Source organism: Cynoglossus semilaevis, chromosome 8 (genome assembly GCF_000523025.1).
Source record: "Cynoglossus semilaevis isolate Cse_v1.0 chromosome 8, Cse_v1.0, whole genome shotgun sequence".
Taxonomy (NCBI): Eukaryota; Metazoa; Chordata; class Actinopteri; order Pleuronectiformes; family Cynoglossidae; genus Cynoglossus; species Cynoglossus semilaevis.
The window spans coordinates 993,856-1,002,193 of record NC_024314.1 but is presented as its reverse complement, the minus strand read 5'-3'; positions in this window follow the sequence as shown (position 1 = coordinate 1,002,193).

Below are 8,338 nucleotides of genomic sequence, written 5' to 3'. Positions count from 1 at the left end.
GTAATTATGTGCGTGATTTGAAGAGCAGTTCCTCTCAGTAGGTTTACAGGATCAGAAATGTACAGCTCATCACAAGTCCATATAAAGGAAGAGTCTGCCTGTGTTCCAGCAATAGAATCGACCAACAGCACTGACTGGTTAATCAATGCTAAGTGCATTAGTATCATAATGAATCAGAGGAGACATAACTCATGGCAAATTTGCAACTCTAAGTAAAAGGCAGGAATTAGAGACATTGATTAATCTATGCAGAGATTACAACGCCGGCGCTCACAATCAAGTTTTTTTCTGCCGTACCCAGCTTGTGTTTGGTGGTATTGCAAAGCACATGGTCATTTGCCATTTCTAATGAAGCGTTGGGTGATTATTGTGTGGCCTTTTGTCCAGACCAATAAGTCAATATCGCTGTGAAACCAAAGCTGTGTGAGTGGATTTGGTGTATAAAACACATTTTTTAATGATGTATGCACTTAAAGACTTTCAATATTCAGGAGTTTATTTGTCACATGATCATTATACAGGTATAACAAACAAGGAAATGCCACTCTGGGTTGTAGATAGTCTGTGAGCAAGTAATAAAATCAAGCAAACGGACATGCAGACATGTTCAAAGTATGTGTTCAGAGAGAGTAGAATGTGCAAAATCAAAATAAAGATGCAATAGCACAGCAAAGGTACAATAACAGTAAAGGTTAGATAACAGTGGATACAGTTGTAATAACAATAATAATAATAACAGCAGGACATAGGATGTAATTAACAATTTAATGATGTATATAATTCAGCCAGTGTAATTCCAGACAGGTCTATGTAAGCCTGATTGAAGACTTGTGAAGGTGAGAGAGCCGTCAGTAAACTTTCCAGTGACAGTAGCTAATGCTATATTTCCTGCATATGATACGTCCCCCTTAAACAAATGGAAAATCTATACCAAATCAGCAACAGGAAGAGAGTCTAGCTGCGAGGCCTCCGGCTTATATCCACACGGGGGCTCTTTATTACCCCGCAGAAGCCCTCCATCAGCATTATCCGTCTCCAACCTGTTATGGTCATCACTCATTTGATGTGTCCCTCAAGAACTGTGAAGCCTTCACAGCACAAGAACACTTGCAGCAGGAGATTTAGTGGAGCATAATCAATACCATTGTTCAGTGTATATCACAAGATCAACACTAACCAATTACTGGGTCTCTAGGCCGCTCTCTGCATCTTTGACACAAGGCTGTAACTCACTTTACGTTAGAAGGATTCATTTCTTGTTAAAGGCTCAGTCGGGCCTTTTTGCTGATCATCATACTTACTGGTGATTCTTTATCCACAGTGGACTGTATAAAGCTGCAAAAAGTTTTGGTTATGTTGGAATTAAAAAACAAACTACCTTTTCTTCAATACTTTGGACTGAACATCAGTGCCAGTGATAGTTTGGATAATGTACTGATTACCCCAGCATAAAGTAGAAATAGACAACGTTTTTTTTTGTTTAAATATACAAAAAACTGCAACAGCATAATACATTTTCTTACTGTATCGTACATCCATATGTGGTACACGTTCCAAACATCCACACCTGTGCCACTAAATTGATAAATTCTGATTTTAGCTCTAGGGTAGTAATGTGAGCATTCATGCAGAGCAGCAGTTCCGTCAGTTGGCTTTGCTTTTGGCTCACAGTGATCCAAAGAAACGTGCGTTTGCCAGATCTTTCTGTTCAGATTCTTGACAACACTCTTGGCACGAGTGTGGCTATGTTCTTACAGCCTTTCAAAAACATAGTTTCAGCTAATTAGCCCAGTTGTACACTTAGTATTTAAAATTCTAAAAAGATCTTGAAAGAAAACAAACCCCAGTATGTAGTATGTAGTATACAGTGTAGTATACACTGTATGTTCCCATTGGAATTATGTTTTTATACTCGTTACTACGTTAGATGAAGTTTATCTGTTAGAAGAGATGGATCACATTGGTCGACATAAAAGAGGTCTAGAAGGCCATCTGGTGGACAACATGAAGCTGTACAAGCTGCTGAATCGTGACTTGGGAAGAGAATAATGTCAGTAGTTGCAAACCAACCTAGCTAGTATTCTAAATCCTACTGGGTGTATTTAAAAAAAAAATAGTCTGGAGAAAATAAAAAAGACTGCAATACTGCTTAAAAAAAAAATATAAAATGAACAAATCAAACCATTGCATTATTGTACAAATCACACATGTCTAGGTTTACTCTGTGTATCCTGAATGTAAAAACTGCACTGAACACCAAACACAATCACTGCTGTATGTTGGCATGTTCCCAAAATCCAATTTTAATTAAATTTATCAGAGTTTTAAAAAATCTAATATTAGATGCACGTACGTATATGGCTGAATTCATACTGTTTTACTAGTAAATGTAGCATGAAAAAACAATGCTCTTTATTATTAATACATATTTTTCTTGGTCACAGTAACTGCAGCTTACAGTAGCTTAACTGCCTCCAGATGGGTTCCTTGCTGGTACACATCAGAGATTGTATTGTGTTCACAGGTTGTGCAGCCAGCCTCCTTTCACGCCCTCACTGCTGGCTGCTGTAACTGTCGTTTTCTTCACCTGTTTCTGTGGAAACTTGTCCCTGTCTCTGGCTCTTCCTTTCTGTGTCCCACCTCATCTGTCTGTGATGGGTCACTTAATGCTCAGTGATCCCACAGGACCTGACAACCTCCCCTGTTTTCTTTCCCCATCAAAGGGAAACAACAGTCTTACTCATGGGTGACATACAGTATATTATTGTAGCCTTTATAAACATTGTGTGTGTGTGTGTCTGTATGTCTGTAGCATAATATAACCCACACACCTTCACCACAGGTTTTCCCCGCAGAACTGATGATCTCATTAGATCTGGGATCCCCGTGCTGCAATGATTTGCATATCAGAGATCCACATAGACATGCACCTGAGGGCTCTCAGAATGTTTTTTTCCCCCTCAGCTTTCCTGGAAGAAGAACAAGGTCATTGTAAAAAGAAAGGTTACTTTGATTAAGCCCCATAATACCTTATCAGAGAGCCAGTCTCACAGTGGTAATCACATTTGGATTGTGGTTTTGAAACAGTGAAGGCAGCCGTCGGTACAGAACGCTGCCCATCTCATCTCTTATTTTCTACCTGACCCAGAAAAAGGGTGTTTGTGCTCTTGCTGTTCTGTTCACGCTGCACTGGTGATGGAAGAATATGTAAGAAGTGGCACTTGTAAACCTCGTCTCTGACTAAAATGGAAATGTGACATAAAACAGACAACACAACAGCCGGCAGTTTTTAGGTGTAGCAAGAAAAACACTTAGCGTTTGTTCTGAATTGGGTCTAAATTTAGACCTTATATAGAAAAACACTTAGCGTTTGTTCGGAATTGGGTCTAAATTTAGACCTTATATACAGTGCCACATCTAGAGCACATCCTTGGCCTGTGTCAGGTGCTACTGCAGGTATCCATTATTGAGGAATTTATATTTAAAAACATGAAACAGTCCACCTTGTTTTTCAACCTGCTTCTCTGTACTTTTGGTTATTTGGTGGAGGAGCTTGGTTGTTAATATACAAGACAAGAGTGGATTGGTTCTCTGGTTTGACCTGGTAAAAAGCAGATTTGGGAGACTATTTGACCTCTCAGTCTGTCGCAGCCTACATGGGCTGTAAGCTACATTGGATATATCCTATGTTGCCCTAGATGTTCCAAGATTTGTTTAATTTTCTGATTATTAAATAACATATTTTATCTTATATCCATACTCAGACTGTAATAGACTACTGATTATACGTTTCTGCTTGATAAAATAAGAAGACTTCTGTTTAGTGTTAAGGATAACTAGTGTTTTATCAGATGCTAGGCACATTTGATAAAATGAGCAAACCATTTATTTTTATTTTCATTTATTTGTTTTGCCTAACCTGACTTCTCTGACAAACAGTGACGTGCATTGTTTCGATCAGAGTGCATTTCTCAGCACTGTTACTGAGGAAGAGGACACGTTTGCCCATGAGTTGCTATATGCATAGTTTAGCTTTAGGGGGCAGTGTTGTATCACCCTTAAAACAAAAGCAGCGGTTTGGTACTAAAGACAGGAGCTCTGCATTTTATAACACACAAGCACGCACACATGGAGAGAGGAAAAACGCACACAACAGTCAGGAAAATTCACAAAAAATGGGCAGCTATTTTTCAGGATTTCTTTCTTTATTTCATCGTCGCCTTCTCCTTCTCTGGATGATTTCTGCTTTGATAGTTAAAGTGACACAACCATTGTGGAGAATGTAGTAATTTCTTATTAATTTTTTTCTGCTTTTTTTTTAACATACCTTATGTATTACCATTCATTTTACAGCTGGCACCACTGTGGTACTCTGCTGTACTACTTACATGTGAAGACGCATTAGTGATATTAATGGGCGCTGCTTAAGGACATGTTTAAACAAATAAAAGACCTTAACAGTTTGTCCATCTTCGTTGTCAAGAAAATGGGGCACAGAGCTGATCTGTGATGTAGCCCCGCCCCCTTACATAAGCTCACTCCCACTCCCACAGCACACTTCACCACTGTCACTGTCACTGTCCTCTCACATCTACCACTCTTACCTAATGCTCGCTGCTACTGAGATATCCTATGTCCAGACTAACAAAGCCACAGTGCGTCTGCGTTTGACCTTCTCGGAACTTCTCCAACAACACTCTCAATGCAGACATTGCTTCGCTACTACATGCTCCAATGACTGTTGGAGCATGTAGTACATTTTGTATTGGCACACTCCTTTGCCATTCATCATTCATCCTTGCTCTCCTTGACTGTGATTAAATGAGCTCTTAGAAAGCGGCTTTCACCTCGACATATCCGACAGACACACACAAAATGTCCTCTTTATAAATGCCCTACACTTTTGAATTCATCATTTATTTGTCCTACATTCATTCTTCTTGACTATAGTATTTATACTCATCTATCATCTCCTCAAAGAACTCCTTCCACCTACTCAAAACATAAATAAGTAACACCATCGTGTCACGTTTTCTATCTTTTACCACCCTAACCTGCTGCTGTGTTCTTTACCATCTTTTTGTCTCTCATTAAACTCATCATACCCTACCCCATACTCATGAAACTCTCACTGTTTTAATCAGACTTGGAAAAGCTCAATGAGGATACATAATGCGCCCCCTAGTGGCTAATTTACTGAGGCGCATGCTGCTCCTGAAAACAAATATTGGAGAAATAAATTAGCATTAGCCATGTGAACCGTTGTCTCTGTGCTACTGTTGCCCTTTTTTGTTTATCATAATGAGTCATGTGTGATGCTTTGACCAAGGCCATGTTTTAAATATGTCCTTTCTGTTAATGGCGACCAATCTCAAACAGAATCATAACACATCAAATTAGATAATCATCAGGGTTTTCCCTGCAGCTTTGATGTGACCGTACGTCACCTTCTCTTCTTTCTATTTGTAACTGTTGTCGTGTTGCACATTCACTTTTTGCCGTGGCAGCTTGAATATTGTTCTTGGCCGTTTTCCTTCGCCATCATTTTGTCCTCAGTATCCCCGCTTGGTATTACCTCCCACACTTCCAATTATCCTTGACGTGATAACACACTATAATGTGACACACAAGGGCAAACAACTTCTCTGTCTAGAAATAGATCTCCCCTGGATCAACGTTTCCCTCTGCATATTGGTGAAAGTGTTGAGTTGTCATCAAGGCAGACCGGCTGATCTTTCAGCTTTTGCATCCTTATTGGCTACAGACAGAACACTACGGTCGTGGAATACAGTTCATTGACTCAAGCATTTTGCAGGGCCGCAGGAACCTGTCGCCTACAACAGTTCGGTGAATACCCTATCATTGACAGTTAACGAGCATTTAAAAAAAACAAACAAAACAACTATAACAGACTGCTGTAGGGTTGAAGGAAAGAAATCACTGCTGTTCCATGGTGGAGACTAATAGCTGAAATGTATCAACTCAGGTTGAACAAAATATATTATTGCAATTTTTAATAAAACAATTTCTAACTTGCTTACTATCTCAATGGAAGGTTAAGGTTAAAAACGAGGGCATTGAAACAACACAGTAAGAGATCAACAGATCTGCTGCAACAGGCGCCAAGTATGTGGTTCCTCTGGGAATTGAACCCAAGACTTCCTGCTCTCTGCTCCATAAGCAGGCGTGCTATTGTAATGTGTTGTATTGTTGTTGGAAATGTAAAGTAGAAAATGGATTTTAACTCTACTGGTTAGCCACACTGCTCAGCCGCCGCCGTTGTTTACTTTACATGGTTTGCAATTTGTTTGGATGGAATTTGGATTTGAAAACCAACAATTGTGCCGACTTAGCACAAACGAAACGCTACAGAAAAATTATGCATGCAGCCTCTTTATTAACAGTTGCTCAGTAATGTCCCCATAAATATTTCAGTTAAAGAGGCAACAGTAACTTTCATGTCTCAAGCTGCTCCAGGTGAATTATTGTTTCAGAGCCTGCCATAAAAAGATGCAGCAGGAGCAAAGCACTGGAAAGGACAAAGGTACGTTCCTTAGCGCAAGGATTAGTTCTGTTAAATGTATAATATATTTATATTTATATATATTATATATATTCAAATACATTACCACATAGAAGTGTTCAAAGTACTGTGCAAAAAAACAAACAAACAAAAAAAAACAGGCTTTGCATTACATTCTAGAGCACAGGTTGGCAAACATACGGCCCGGGGACCAAAATTGGCCCACTAGGGTGTTAAGTTGGCCCGCTTGATGAATTTTGAAACAGTCTTAAAAATACACAAACACTTTATGTTCAGGATATGTTTTGTACAATTCTATTTCATTAACTGTAAATAAATGACAATACAATTTTTAGTTGCTAATGTTATGATTGTACTTGTCAAAATGAGTTTGACATCCCTGATCTAGAGTAATAAGATGGTGGACAGAGGAATATGCAGTTTGCGTCAATCTACCTTTTAAATTCATTCATATCTTCATCTGAACAATTGGCGAAATTGATTAAAAAGCTTAATGTTATTTTTTTCGACAGCACTAGTTAAATATTAATCCGTCTGTTGTAGTCTCTATGGAAATCCCATTACAACGTACAACAACAGCCTTATCAGAATCTCAGCCCAGACGTGAACCAGCAGGAACGCTGCTTGGNNTCTTCACACCAGCCATCGTTCACTGACTTTAGAACAATGAGTATTAACAAAGGATAATTGCATATTCTATCCTACTTTCTCGTGGTTTTCTGCTGCTTAATGGACCTTAATGAGGTATTTAATTTGCCAAGCCATTGTAGCCAGTGAACTCTGAACCTTAATGGGGATACTGCTGTGATCCTGCCAGCTGAGCAGAACAGATCCCTGCTATATGCATATGAGGTGTTTTTAAGCAGTGCAGCTTCAGCAAGTACAAAGCATTGTACAACCCGAACTGCCATGTTGAACCTTAAAGCTGTGTATGTTTTGGTATAATGAGTTTGAAATACGCAACATTGAAATGTTCTAACAAATGTTCTAATGGTTAAACAGAGGAGTATCCCTCTGGATGAGGACTGCAGTAGCCAATATTTGCCTCAAATGTACTGTATATACTGTATCTAGTAGCATTTTATCCTAAAATAACAAACAACACCTGAATATATTTAGTCTGAAAATGTCAAGGATGTTATCACCTTGTAGAGAAATGGTGTCATAATTATCACTACCTTCTTCTTCTTTTAATGAATGAGCTAATGGAATATCATCTGAAGTAAATGACAGATTAATCAATTAGCCCTGCTCCAAAAGAAACGACTTAATTCCGAGCCTCTAACGAATTACAGAAGGTTAAAAACAGCATTTTCCTCACATCACTCTCTCCAGCTCAGAAAATGTCACACTGTTCACTTCTAAATGTCACCAATTAGGGTGCGACTTTTGATCACCCCAGGTTTTTTTTTTTTTTCAAAGTGAAGGATAGGCTACAACTGCACACACACACACATACACACACACACATACATACGCGCAAAAATAAGTTTACCTTATGGAACATATAAGGCATCTGTTGGTTGATATAGTATATCACTGGTTTCCAGAAATCTGTTTGATATAGTATATCACTGGTTTCCAGACTTTTTTGGCTTGAATTTTGACATCACAAATTTCTGGCAACCCCCAAGTTTGTGTTTTGGCAGATTGAAGCGCGGGAACTCACCTAGCTGTCACTTGCGTAGTCACGTGATCACAGCTGTCAATCAAGATGTGTCAGCTCAGTTATTTTTATATGCTGTATTTTATTTGAACTTGATTTTTATTCATGGAAGTGAAAGAATACAGTTG